Below are 12,428 nucleotides of genomic sequence, written 5' to 3' on the forward strand. Positions count from 1 at the left end.
ACTCCTCAATCTGATCAATCAGCTGGTCAATCAACAGGCTGAACGGCAAACTGTGATTCACAAACTACTATATCGTCTGTGTTTGACCGATTGCGGTCACACACAAGGCACTCGTGTTCCAATTACACATGTCCAGGAGGCTACCACATATGCATACAGATTCCTCCTACTCCACACTTCTGCACCTGCATGTGATTACGCATATATGTAATTGAGCCATTGTATTTCACAGACTGTTCCAGTATTAATGCTTGTGTGTGTGACATTGCGTGAGTGAGTTAGTTAGTCAGTTAGTTAGTGAGCACGTGTGTCTGTGATTGCAGTGTTGGCGTGCACTGTGGGATATTTTGTGTGAGCGAAACGATGTTGTTGATGGCATGTCGTGTCGTTTGTATGTGTGGTGTGAATGTGTGATGTTATGTATGCGGTGGTCATACATCTACGGTGTGGTGGTGTGGAGGTTGCCACTCTGACCTGCGAATCTAGTGGGTCGAGTTCGAGTGACGGAGGAGCTTCGTCTTATCAGGTGTCTTTAAACTACCACTGACCACCACGTGAAACACTTCAAGATGCATTCCTCCGACCACATCACACCACTCACACTCGACCAGTGCACACAGCTACTTCCCACTCGGCACGTTTGTCGAGCCGTTTCGTCTGACCGGAATAGTGGTCGTGGTGTCTGTGGGACGATCGAATGGCACACCACCTAGACACAGTGTGTCAAGTCAGATTCTGATGTTGTCCTGGATAGCTTGTTGTATTGGATGACATAGATGGACGCTTCACCGATATCAATGTGTCGGTGCGAGTAAGTTCGTGGACGTGTGAGTTGGAGAGAGACTGTGTTGGTGAGTGATTGAGTGAGTGAGTGGGTGGGTGGTTGGGTGAGTCAGGAAGACAGGAATTCGGTAGGCGACTGAGTTGTTTGTCTGACTGTCGGTCTGCTCCACGCGTGTGCACGTGGATGTGAGGAAGAGTGAGTGATTGAGATTTGTTATGTGTGTGTGTAAATGTAGGTGACGACGAATGTGAAGGACAAGATGGAGATGAAGATGGAAGTGACGTGTTGTAGTGTTGATGTTGTTGTTGTGGTTGTGGATCCTGGTAGTGGAATGGATAATTGTGTGAGGAATTGTAGTTGATATATTGTCGGTATGGTGTAGGTATGATGTGAATGTGTGGTGTAGTGTGTGTGGTTATGTCGCGAACGTGGCCTCATGGTGTAGCGGTTAGCACTCTGGATTTTGGACCCAGCGACCCGAGTCTAGGCGAGCCTGTGGTGCTATGGGCATTTTTCAAATTATCACTCTCCATGTGCATCACTTCGCACTGGACCAACAGTCCAGTTCAGATATCAAAATCAAATTTGAATAACTAAATAAGGTAGAAAAATTGGATATAAAAGTACTTTTAAGTAAAATTTTATATTTTATTAAAACTGTTTTAGGAATATTCAAGGGTATAATTAATCTCTAGTGAAAGTATATCAGATTACCGATAGATTTTATTGTTTAAACAAATAAAAATTTGATAAGAACAATTTTGCTCGTAATCAGTAATTCAATGATAATTAATCCGTTTTTATTCTAGTAAGTATTATATTACATTACTGTGATGTTTAAATCCTTGAATTCAAACGACTTCTCCTATTTAGTTATCACTACAGATGTTGATTTATTTCACCTTCACCTTTAAAATATTCATCCATATTATTTAACTTACCCAAGTATTAATTTTTTTCAGTATATAAAAGAGAACGATTCATAAGGTCGGTAGATTAATTCATCAATCAGTTAATCTATTGATTCTCACTGAAACATCTTATGAAAGTTTCCAATTCTTTCATAAGGTTGATATTTTGTAGATTGTTTGTTTGTTTGTTTTTGTAAACTGAAATCAGTTGAAGAAAATCATAGGAATTAAAGGGGCACCAAGACATTTGTTTCGCCCAACTATGGTCCTCTTCAACAGTATTTCAGTTTATGTTAAATATAAATTTATCTAACAGATAAAAATATATAGACACTGCATTATTTTCAATTGATGGTATCATTATTTAAGGTAATAACTAGTCTAACATCTAATTTCTTGCACAGTTGAAAGTGAACAGAATTTCTAACACTGATTTTTATTTTGTTTCATATAAAAAATAGAAGTATATAATATTTGTGACTAAATAAAAAAACCCTTGGAATTTAGTATCCATGATTAGCAGAATTATTTTTTAAATAGGAAAATCTATTTCGCGTGGTACTTAAAAAACTAATAAATAAGCAAATAAACTAAAATTAAGATTTATAATAAAGATTGCCCACCTGGTGACTCTGACCTAAATTCAAAGTTATAACAGCAGTAGATCTAGTAGGATCAACAGTACTATGTAATCAAGCTGCAACCAACAATAAACTCTTCATCAACGAAGCTTGCCTGAGGTCATTAGAGAAGTGAGAGTATATATATATATATATATATATATATATATATATATATATATATATATATATATATATATATATATATATATATATATATTTGGATGTGTGCATACGATCGATATTTTTAGTCATACTCCAAACAATGGGGCAAAAAACAAATTAATAAAAGATACGTAGATCCATAATAAATACACACTGACAAGTAAGAGAAAGTGATCAGCTGTATGTTTTTTTCTCTCGCCTATTCACATCCAGGTTACCATCCCAACTAAAATTTGTTGTTTTTTGCCTTGTTTGATACGAGTACTTATCTCTCTCTCCAATTAGTTGATGTACTAGAGAATATTCACATGTATGTATAATTGAAGAGAGACAATAGGAGTTGCTTTCTTCCCTTTTGTATATTATTCCCATTCTCCACTTGTGTTTTCCCCTGTCGAGCGTGAGCTCACATATTTTTATGAGTACATCATTCAAATAAAAAATGTTCTACTTGAAACAATAATTTAACAGAATCAAAACTCAATTTGTTCAAATGTAAACATGATGTGCATTGAATAGAAATACGTTTTTTACGTAAATAATCAGTTCACAAAACGTTTTCTGTGATTCGAAGATTTAACATGTCTAATTCTAGTAACCACATTATATGCAGGGAATAAACTTAAATAATCGAAGGCCATCCTTTAAAAAACCACACAATATATAATGAGCAAAACAAGTGTAGTTCAAGGAATGTGTATTCAACAGAAATGTATCATAAAGTTGTAGGTTTGACCACTAAGGGACGGATCGATAGCTGAATAGCTATCACTCGACTTTCCACTGTTAATTTGCTAATCAGAACCTCGTTGGAACTTAGAGTATGTGATTAAGCCTCACACACTGTTGTGACTTGAAGATGGGCATATGAATATATACTTACGTACTAAGTCGTGCTGATTGATAAAAATGAAATAGGATTTATAATTACAATTTATTTCACACATTTAATATGAAATCAAGACGCATTGGAACATGGATTTTAATATTTCTTTAACTATGGTCTCTGAATAATTTTACCTCAAGTTAAGCTATGGTTTCCAAAACAGTGATCCTTCAAACTCTATCAGAGATACAATCATAAAAAACTAGTCAGGTCAGGAATTCTTCTTTTAATAAAGTAAACGAACTGATCGTAGAAATCCAAACCCCATCGAACTATTTGTTGTTCATTCAAATATATTGCTGGATGTGGAATCAACAAAGAATGAAACCAATTTTTATCCCTTTCAATTGATATGATACTTTACAATATTAATATAAACTAATTGTTTAACTTTTCAAGGTAACGAAGTACAGAATTATAAGCAGAGATAGATGGTGGCTAACAGTACAATCTAGGACACACGTTTCGTTCTGCCTAGAACTCGTCAACTGGATGTACCTGTATCCCACAACTGATGTTTACTCTGGGACTCCAGTACCGTTCGTTTCAAAATGCCATCGCCTTACCCACTTAGCTGCTGAGCCCAGGCGGTCGCTGGTTTGTGCAGTTGGGCGAAGTCTAATTGATGTTTGTATTGATTGTTTGGATCTTCTCATTGACACTGAGGACTGCAACTGATCAGTCTCCTGTTGGTATGTGCCCATCTTGTGCGGATTGCTTCGATATTGCTCACAGGATACATATATGCCAATAAGAGATTGGTCAATTGCAGTCCTAAGCGTCAATGGGAAGATTCAAACAACCAGTACAAAACCCAAAGTACAGAATCATTTGGCCACACCTTTTGTTCGATAGCTAATAGCATAATCTAAAAATCGAAGTTGATTGAGAAGTATTCGAATTTGTAACCCAGTGATTAAGAGTAAAACCACTCAATCATTATATATGCTCACTCTCCTCTATCCCAACGTTAAAAATACTTGGTCACCATATAATCATCATAATAAAAAAATCATAATCATAACTTTTTTCATCACTTTCTGAATATTTCATATTTTTTAATCATCCTATAATCTATTGTTTCATTCCTTTGAATTCATGTGTGATAACATTACCTCTATGAAAAACTAGTAATTTTATTGTTTTACACCAGTATTCCGGTATAGTAGAGCGTATTTGGTTGGTCTTGCTTTTTCACATGAACTATTTATTTCAATCTTTTACACATAGTTCCAATCAAGTCAAAAAGTAAAATGTTGTTTAGTTTGAAAAAAAGATAGGACTATATTGGTCAGTGGATGTATTTCAATTAATTAAAGGTAAATTATTAACTAAAATCATGTTGTAACTGGTTATTCCCAATTTCTTTCATATTATCCTTATAACAAATAAAGTGTTTCAATTGAATATTATCAAAAAGACTTGCAGATCTCACGAAAATTTTATCACATTTACAAAATAGAGTTCGCGTATATGACTAGCGTCAATAACGTTTTATGTTTATAATTGAAAAGCTAGTGAAATTCGTGTAATCTGTTAACAGAAGTAGAATGATGATCAAACATCAAATCGGCAAATATATATAATTATTCAGTTGAATTAGATGGAGTTATCAATGAAACAAATTTCTCCAGTTGAATGAAGAGATTAACTAACTTTCTACATGACATGGAACAACAAGAAAGTTATTGATTCTTCAATTTTATTATGTAGGGCCAGCGAAATATCACTCAGTCCTAGCTAGATCATCCGGCAGTTTTGTCATTGAATATAGAACAGATCATCGATCCCCTTCAAGGTCAAGGACAACCAACGCACATCAGTTGATCGTATGCCATGGACTGGCCCATGTGGTGGTGGTGGTCGTCTCACTATCTTCTCTGTACTCACTCTTGCTAATATATCTCCGTATTAGCGTCCTTTATATTGTACGGTTTTTAAAGCATCCATAGTACCTTGATACGATGAAGAGGTTATCCACATTAGGTGCTGACGGTGAGGTCTGATTTCAACATTAGCTGTTAGTCACACCATTTCCGTCTAACTTGAGTAGGCCCCAAATCATTTCACATAGATTATCTACGTTGGTGACCTACAATTATAATAAAAACAGTCAACTATTTCAAATCACTACTGTTTAAGTCAATAATACTGATTTAAAAGCTTATATGATTTAACCATTGGAAGGTTATAATCATATCATGCTAGAGTGTATGTTAAAAATATGTCTATGACTTGAATTTAATCTGCTTAACATTTCTTTTCTTTATCAAAATAAAAAGAATATTATACAATTAATCGCATATACTATGATAAATTCAAATCATCGGCAATATAACTGACTGTAAATGTAATGTATAGATTTATTGGTAGATTATAAACATTGTCTTTACTAAATCATTTAAACTACAGTGACTATTATTTTTTTGGAGCGTGGACAATAACTGACATGAATGTCTACATAAACTATACAACAACAGGATCAAATTGATTGCCTTATTATTTTTCTTATTAAAAAGAGATAGAAAGTACCTAAATTATTGACATTCTGTGTATAATATGGATTAGTTTAATTTATGTTTTACAACAAAACAATAATTCATGATATTTTGAAGTTGCTTTTTTTTCAAAATGTATGTACAGCTAACTTGAATCCCACTTTTTTTATATTCAAAGAGATCATGCTGCTTAATAGATAGTAAACAGACATCATCAATGTCATCACTATTACCATCGTCCTATATATATATACATATCATCTACTTTTATTATACAATCGGTTACATATAATATGATCATATGTTTATCGATTTCATCATTATGTATGATATTATCTTGATTTAATCATAGTCAAAATACATCTGTTCTTCAATTGATTCTTCGCTTTACCACACGTATCCCTTATTATTATTATTATTATTATTATTATTATTATATGCCTATATATTTAAATGAGCCCTGGTTCTTGTTTACTGAAAGACAGAATATGAATAGTTGAAAAAAGGACTTTGTTCAACGATATTTCATTGTCTAACTTAATACTTATGAATCAATATTATGAAAATAGAGAATACATAAAAAGAATACAAGACTGTGTAACTTTGAATTACTCTTCAGTGTATCTAACTTCATACAGAGTCAATTGTAGTTATGATTACAAGTTATTGAGTAAGAAAGCTAAGTTTTGTAATCTATAACTGATGATTAATTAATTAGAAGTACTTAAATTAAAATATTCAATTATGTCTTGGCTAAGTTTGATCGCTTTAGTTATTTGACAGTATGTCCAGTTGTTTGAGTGCTGATTTCTACACACATGTACATCGTTATATTAATTATTCAAATGATGTAAAGTTTATAGTGTTCAACATATTCCTACAAGATAAAATATGAAAATTGAGAACACTGAAATGTAATCTTCAAATGAAGTTATTTACCAATCATCGTACATTTTATTTAAAATCACAATCTTCTCTACGTTTAAAGTATAAATCAGACAGTTGTTTTGTGTATTTATATTTATTACGGTATCCAAGATTATTCAATGAATGTGAATGCAGAGTCAAAAGAATATACCAACTATTAATAGTACAAAGTGCAACTTTAAATATTTTTAGTAACATATACGAAGGATGATCAGAAAAATGTAATCAACTACAAATTGTTACAAAAATATATTCATAGTAGTTCATGACTCATTTAGACTCTACAAATGGCTAATTAGCGGCCATAGATAATTCGGCCAATAGAAATTTGACAAAATGACACGGAGGCAGTTGTTTTTCAGTTTGGACAGTTCTAGGTAACATAACTTTTGCATGTCCTTTTTGGAAAACGTGGCTTATAACGATGATTTAATCGTTTGATTATCCACCACGACAATTTGTAGTATATATTTTCTTTGAACTAATAGACATACTTTGAGATTATTTTGATATAAACTTATTCTCATTCAAAAGTCGCTAGTCAGTTGGAATAGTGAAAGAACCATAGCCAAAGCCTTCGCTATTTATTACCTTACTATTATATCAACCTTTTTAACCATTGTTTACGCGAGTTCGGCTCAGTGGTTTAATATCTTGACCATTAGATATGGGACCAATAATTGGGGGTCGACTTCCTCTATTCAGTCTTAGAAAGTACCTTAACATATCTAACGTTTACTAACTAAGTGTAGCTCGCAGTTAAGCATATATCTCTAGACTTTTTCACGGGATTAAGTTAATTAATCAATTCAGTATCATGTTTTTGATAAATTAACTACGTGACTTTATAGGTAGTATCTTTTCAGTCGCAATCGAAATCGTGACATATGTTTGACTACTACTCACAATGAACAGTTCGTTTTAATAACCCACCTGTTTATATAATGATTATCGATTATTTCTTACGATCGTTCAGCATTGATCTAGAATGCCATGATTTGGTCGGCGCACGACTGATTCATACGTAATCCAACTTGTTGATCTCAAAGATGGACGTCTACTGAATATTTCAATCAGTTCAAGAACACTCTCTTGGAAACTTTTTCAGATACTGATACTAGCGTAATGCATTACACTACTGTCGGTAGCAGGGGAAGTTCTCAACAAAATGTTGTTGAGCTGAATGAAATATTCGGTAGACGCTCAGTTTTGAGACCAACTGGTCGGATTCCGTGAGGGCCGCTCGTGCACAAACCAAATCGCGATGCTACTGATCGTTTTCATTAATCAATTGAATGAAACTCACCACTAAACATCAACTTCTCTGACTATGAGAAAGCACGTGACAGTATGGATAGAAGAACATTATGGAACCCTCTTCGACAATATGGAATTCATACGATGGACTACAGTGAAAGTCGTGCAGTCATTATAATAGTTGACATCGCTAACTGACCTTAGTTGAATAAGCATTAAAAACCATGAAGCTCTGGATAGATATTTCATCCTATTATTATTAACTTCTCTAAATTATGTCAAATATTTTAGTTAAATTTTAAAATCACTCAAATCAGTTTACATAATCATCAATTAAAAATTAAATTCAATTGATTCATAATTAAAATTTAAGGACATTATTTGACTAAACATTCGATATATACAATCTCCACTCAATTTATTACATAATATATCATAAAAGAAACCAATATGCTGTTGAAAAAGTACATCAATTTATAACCTTTATATTTGGTAATTTGATTCTCTTCTTCTTTGTCTCTCTGTCTTTCTCTATCCCCCTCTCAGTCCCTATCTCCTTTTGTTGCCTGCAAATTCACACTCACTCTACATATACACATTCATTTTCTTCTTAAGTGAAATGTACTTTATTTAATTTTTCATTAATTTTAAAATTAATTAGTTATAATTTTCTCATAATTCAATTGAAAGTCCTTTTCTTCTATTAAGATTATCCATTTGTCACATTATTTAAAACTTCATTCATATAATTGACCTTAGTTAATTAGAAATAAACATTACCAATGTCAATGTAAGTATGCATAATTATATAAAAGAAAATTACACAAAGCTAAGTGTGTAATATCGATTAATTGTAAAATGAAATTTACATAAAAGAATATTACTAATGTATATAATTATTTGTCACTTTTACCAACCATTAAGAAGTCAGTTTAGAAAATGTTCTTCGAGTAGAAAAAAAACCCATTGACAATGGTGGTCAGAAATCTCTATATATTCAATATGTATTCATTATGAAGATAAAAGAAATTATAAGATGATGTTAACAATAGAAGAAATAATATCATATTGGATGATTATTAAGTGACATTATAAAGTTACTTATGGATTAACTGCATAATTTAAATACAATCTCATAACATAGATCTCTGTATATTATATCATCATAAATAATGTAACATCAATTATGATACTAATTATATGAACAGACAAAATTATAATCATAAATGTATTAATAACGACTGTTAATGTACTTATGGTTTAAACTGAAAGTAATGGATCTTTTTTGTGTGGAAAAGAAATATCTTTCCTGTTATTTGTATTAAGTAAATAAATTTACACTTATCAGTTGCTTGTTCTATTCTAAAAATAATCTATGACTGGATATAGTAAGTAGAAAACGTTATATATCAGTAAAAAATTATGATAAATCTTACTGAATAGTACATTATTGTTTAATCATTATCATGAAATTTACTAGTCTGGAAACTTACAAGTTAAACATTAGATTTCATTGAAGTAATTATACTGTAATATACTCAACACTAGACTTTAATAGTTCAGCTACAAATGAACAATTCTGAAGAATCATAAATGAAGATAGAATAATAATTTAACCTCTTTTGTATTCCATTAAGATATCATTTGATAATGAAACCAAGTTAATGACTTTTTTCGTCATTTTGTATATCGGAATATTAAAAAAAATGGGTGATTTGAATCGAAGCATGTTTATGCTAGACTCTACATGATTAATGACTGACTAGTAACTAAGTAAAGTGTTACATTATATCACCGACCTAATAAGAGTGGAAATGTTAGTAAGGAAAAATAATAATCATAGAGTTTATATATAATGGATGTAATGTAAACATGTAAAGTGAGCAATTAATGCACATTTTATATTTTTGAACATATTTACTATCTAAATAAAACTATCAAACATCCAAAGCTTTTCATACTATTAAATTGATAAGTTATAGTATAAGAAGATTAATAATATAGTATATAAATAGCACTTCATTTATTTATACAGTTTTTGGTTGCTTTTACAAATGAATGTATTAAAAATATATCCTGTTACGGTAGAGAGTGAAGAGGGTCAGATCTTCATCTCTAAATGCTCTCCTATAGCCCCGCGTATATGGCCATTACCAGGAAAGTCCTACTTACTGCCTTCTCGTGATGGTGATGTGTTTTACGAAGTTGGGGGGATAAAAAGCGAATGTCCGAAACTTTAACTGAGTCGGTGGATTTGGAAGATTCATCTAGGGAGTTGGAAAACCCTGATTCCAAACTGACAGTGTACATAGGCCACAGGATCCTTAGGGAACAAATGTCGTATGAAACTTTTGTTGGCCGCCGGGTATTACGCGACTGTATCTCCTAATGTTACTCCACTACCTTGCGGATTAGACCTTGAGGTAAAAGACTCGAAAAGTGGCTCCCTAAGAAACCATCTGCTTCGGTTTGGGAGCTCGGATAGCATTCTAGCCCCCACACAATTATAATGACGAAGTGTGGCACATATATATTTGGTGTCTCCTTGTATCAGTGTTTATGTGTTTATATAAACAAATAAATGTTTAGATCAATTCTGCAAAAATTATTAATAATGTAAACGCGAACTATCAGATAATAATAATTATTATTATTACTATTATTATCATTACCAGTAACTGAAATAAAGGAAACTAGTAGAAATGTATCTCAGCACCAATTTAATACTTCATAAGAATTTCCAATATTACAAAAAGCGGATTGAGCGGTTTTAAACTGCCGTATTCACCATAGGATCTGATCGCCCTGAAATCAATTCCGTGCATGAGGTTACTTTTATGTACTCCAATATAGTTTCAAAATAAGCCAAAAAAATTGTCTAGTGTTTGATGTATCGAAGTTCTTCAGATTGTACAAAATCTCTATACAAAAAAATCATTAAGTTGAACGGATCTTAAAGATTAGTTTAAAATAAAGGGGATTTTTATCATAAACCGATATCAAATAGAAAATCACTAAAAATTAAAACTGTATTAATAATCTTTGACCGATTTAATTTAACTATTTTGGTAATGAATATGTCATCACCGATTAGATTGAGTACAGATCAAGCTATATTATAAAATAACTGAACTTTGAAATATGAATCATCAAAGTTTAACTCTATGATATAAAGGCAACATACTAAATAACCTGATCCTTCTATTTTATCGATTGTACACTAATAAAAATTAGTTTTAATTCAATGACAAAGAAATTTTTATTTATTAACACAAACTATATTACAACAAAGATGTCATAACTCTTCTTTTATTGACAAACATTAATTCTTTAAACTATTCAATTCAAGCCCGGTTATTATTATTATTATTTCGTTGATTATTTACTTAAGCATTAAATAAGTAAACAAATACATACATTCCTTTTCATTTGTAATAAGTCACGTGCCTAAACTGAAATGTCAATAAGTATACGAATGAACTAAATCCGTAAATAAATAGATCTATAGAATATTTATATTCCTTTCGATGAATAGCTTTTATTATTGAAAAGATTAACCATCATTAGAATTAATCATATTTATTTTAATCAAGAATATTTTAAGACGAAAATAATTTCAAATGAATGATGAATTTAATTGTTAGTAGTAAGTCAGTTTGTATTATATTACATTGATATAAATTGTTGACAAATATTGAGACTGATAGGTCCTGAATTCGAATCTCAAGCAGGCGGGATCGTGGATGAATACTACTGAAGAGTTTCATATTAGAATGAAACAGTCGTTCAGTGCTTCCAGATTTACCATAGTGGTCTAGCTTCAATTGACTCATGATCTCAACTATTAAAATACTGAGATCTTTATAAACTATCAATGTAAAATACTTTAAATTGAATAATAACCATGAGAAAAGTTGAAGAGATATGAAATAAACTTATCACCTGTATTTAGTAATTATTAAATGAAATAAATTTAATCAGTAAATGTTCTTAAACATGATTAACTGACACATAGGAAAGTGAGAATAATTTATCGATTGTGTTGAATGAGGAGAATTGATAAGATACAGTGCTGTATTATGAGTATATACTTGTAATTAATTGGTGAGATGTATGAAAAAGTTTTAAAAAAACATATCGTTTTAAAGATTTAAATGCGAGTCACTTAAAGTTTTAATAAGCAAATTTATCAAAAGGCTAATTAGACGATGAATCATTGTATCCGATACTGGACACTGGCTAATAACTATTAAGATTAATTAATTAATAAGTAATGACTAAAATCTACTTACCAATTTGAGATTCACCATATAATGACGATGAAGTTCTTGCCAATTGGTAAGACAAAATATTTCATAAAATTATTTTCTAGACCTATTG

Source organism: Schistosoma haematobium, chromosome 1, assembly GCF_000699445.3.
Source record: "Schistosoma haematobium chromosome 1, whole genome shotgun sequence".
Taxonomy (NCBI): domain Eukaryota; kingdom Metazoa; phylum Platyhelminthes; class Trematoda; order Strigeidida; family Schistosomatidae; genus Schistosoma; species Schistosoma haematobium.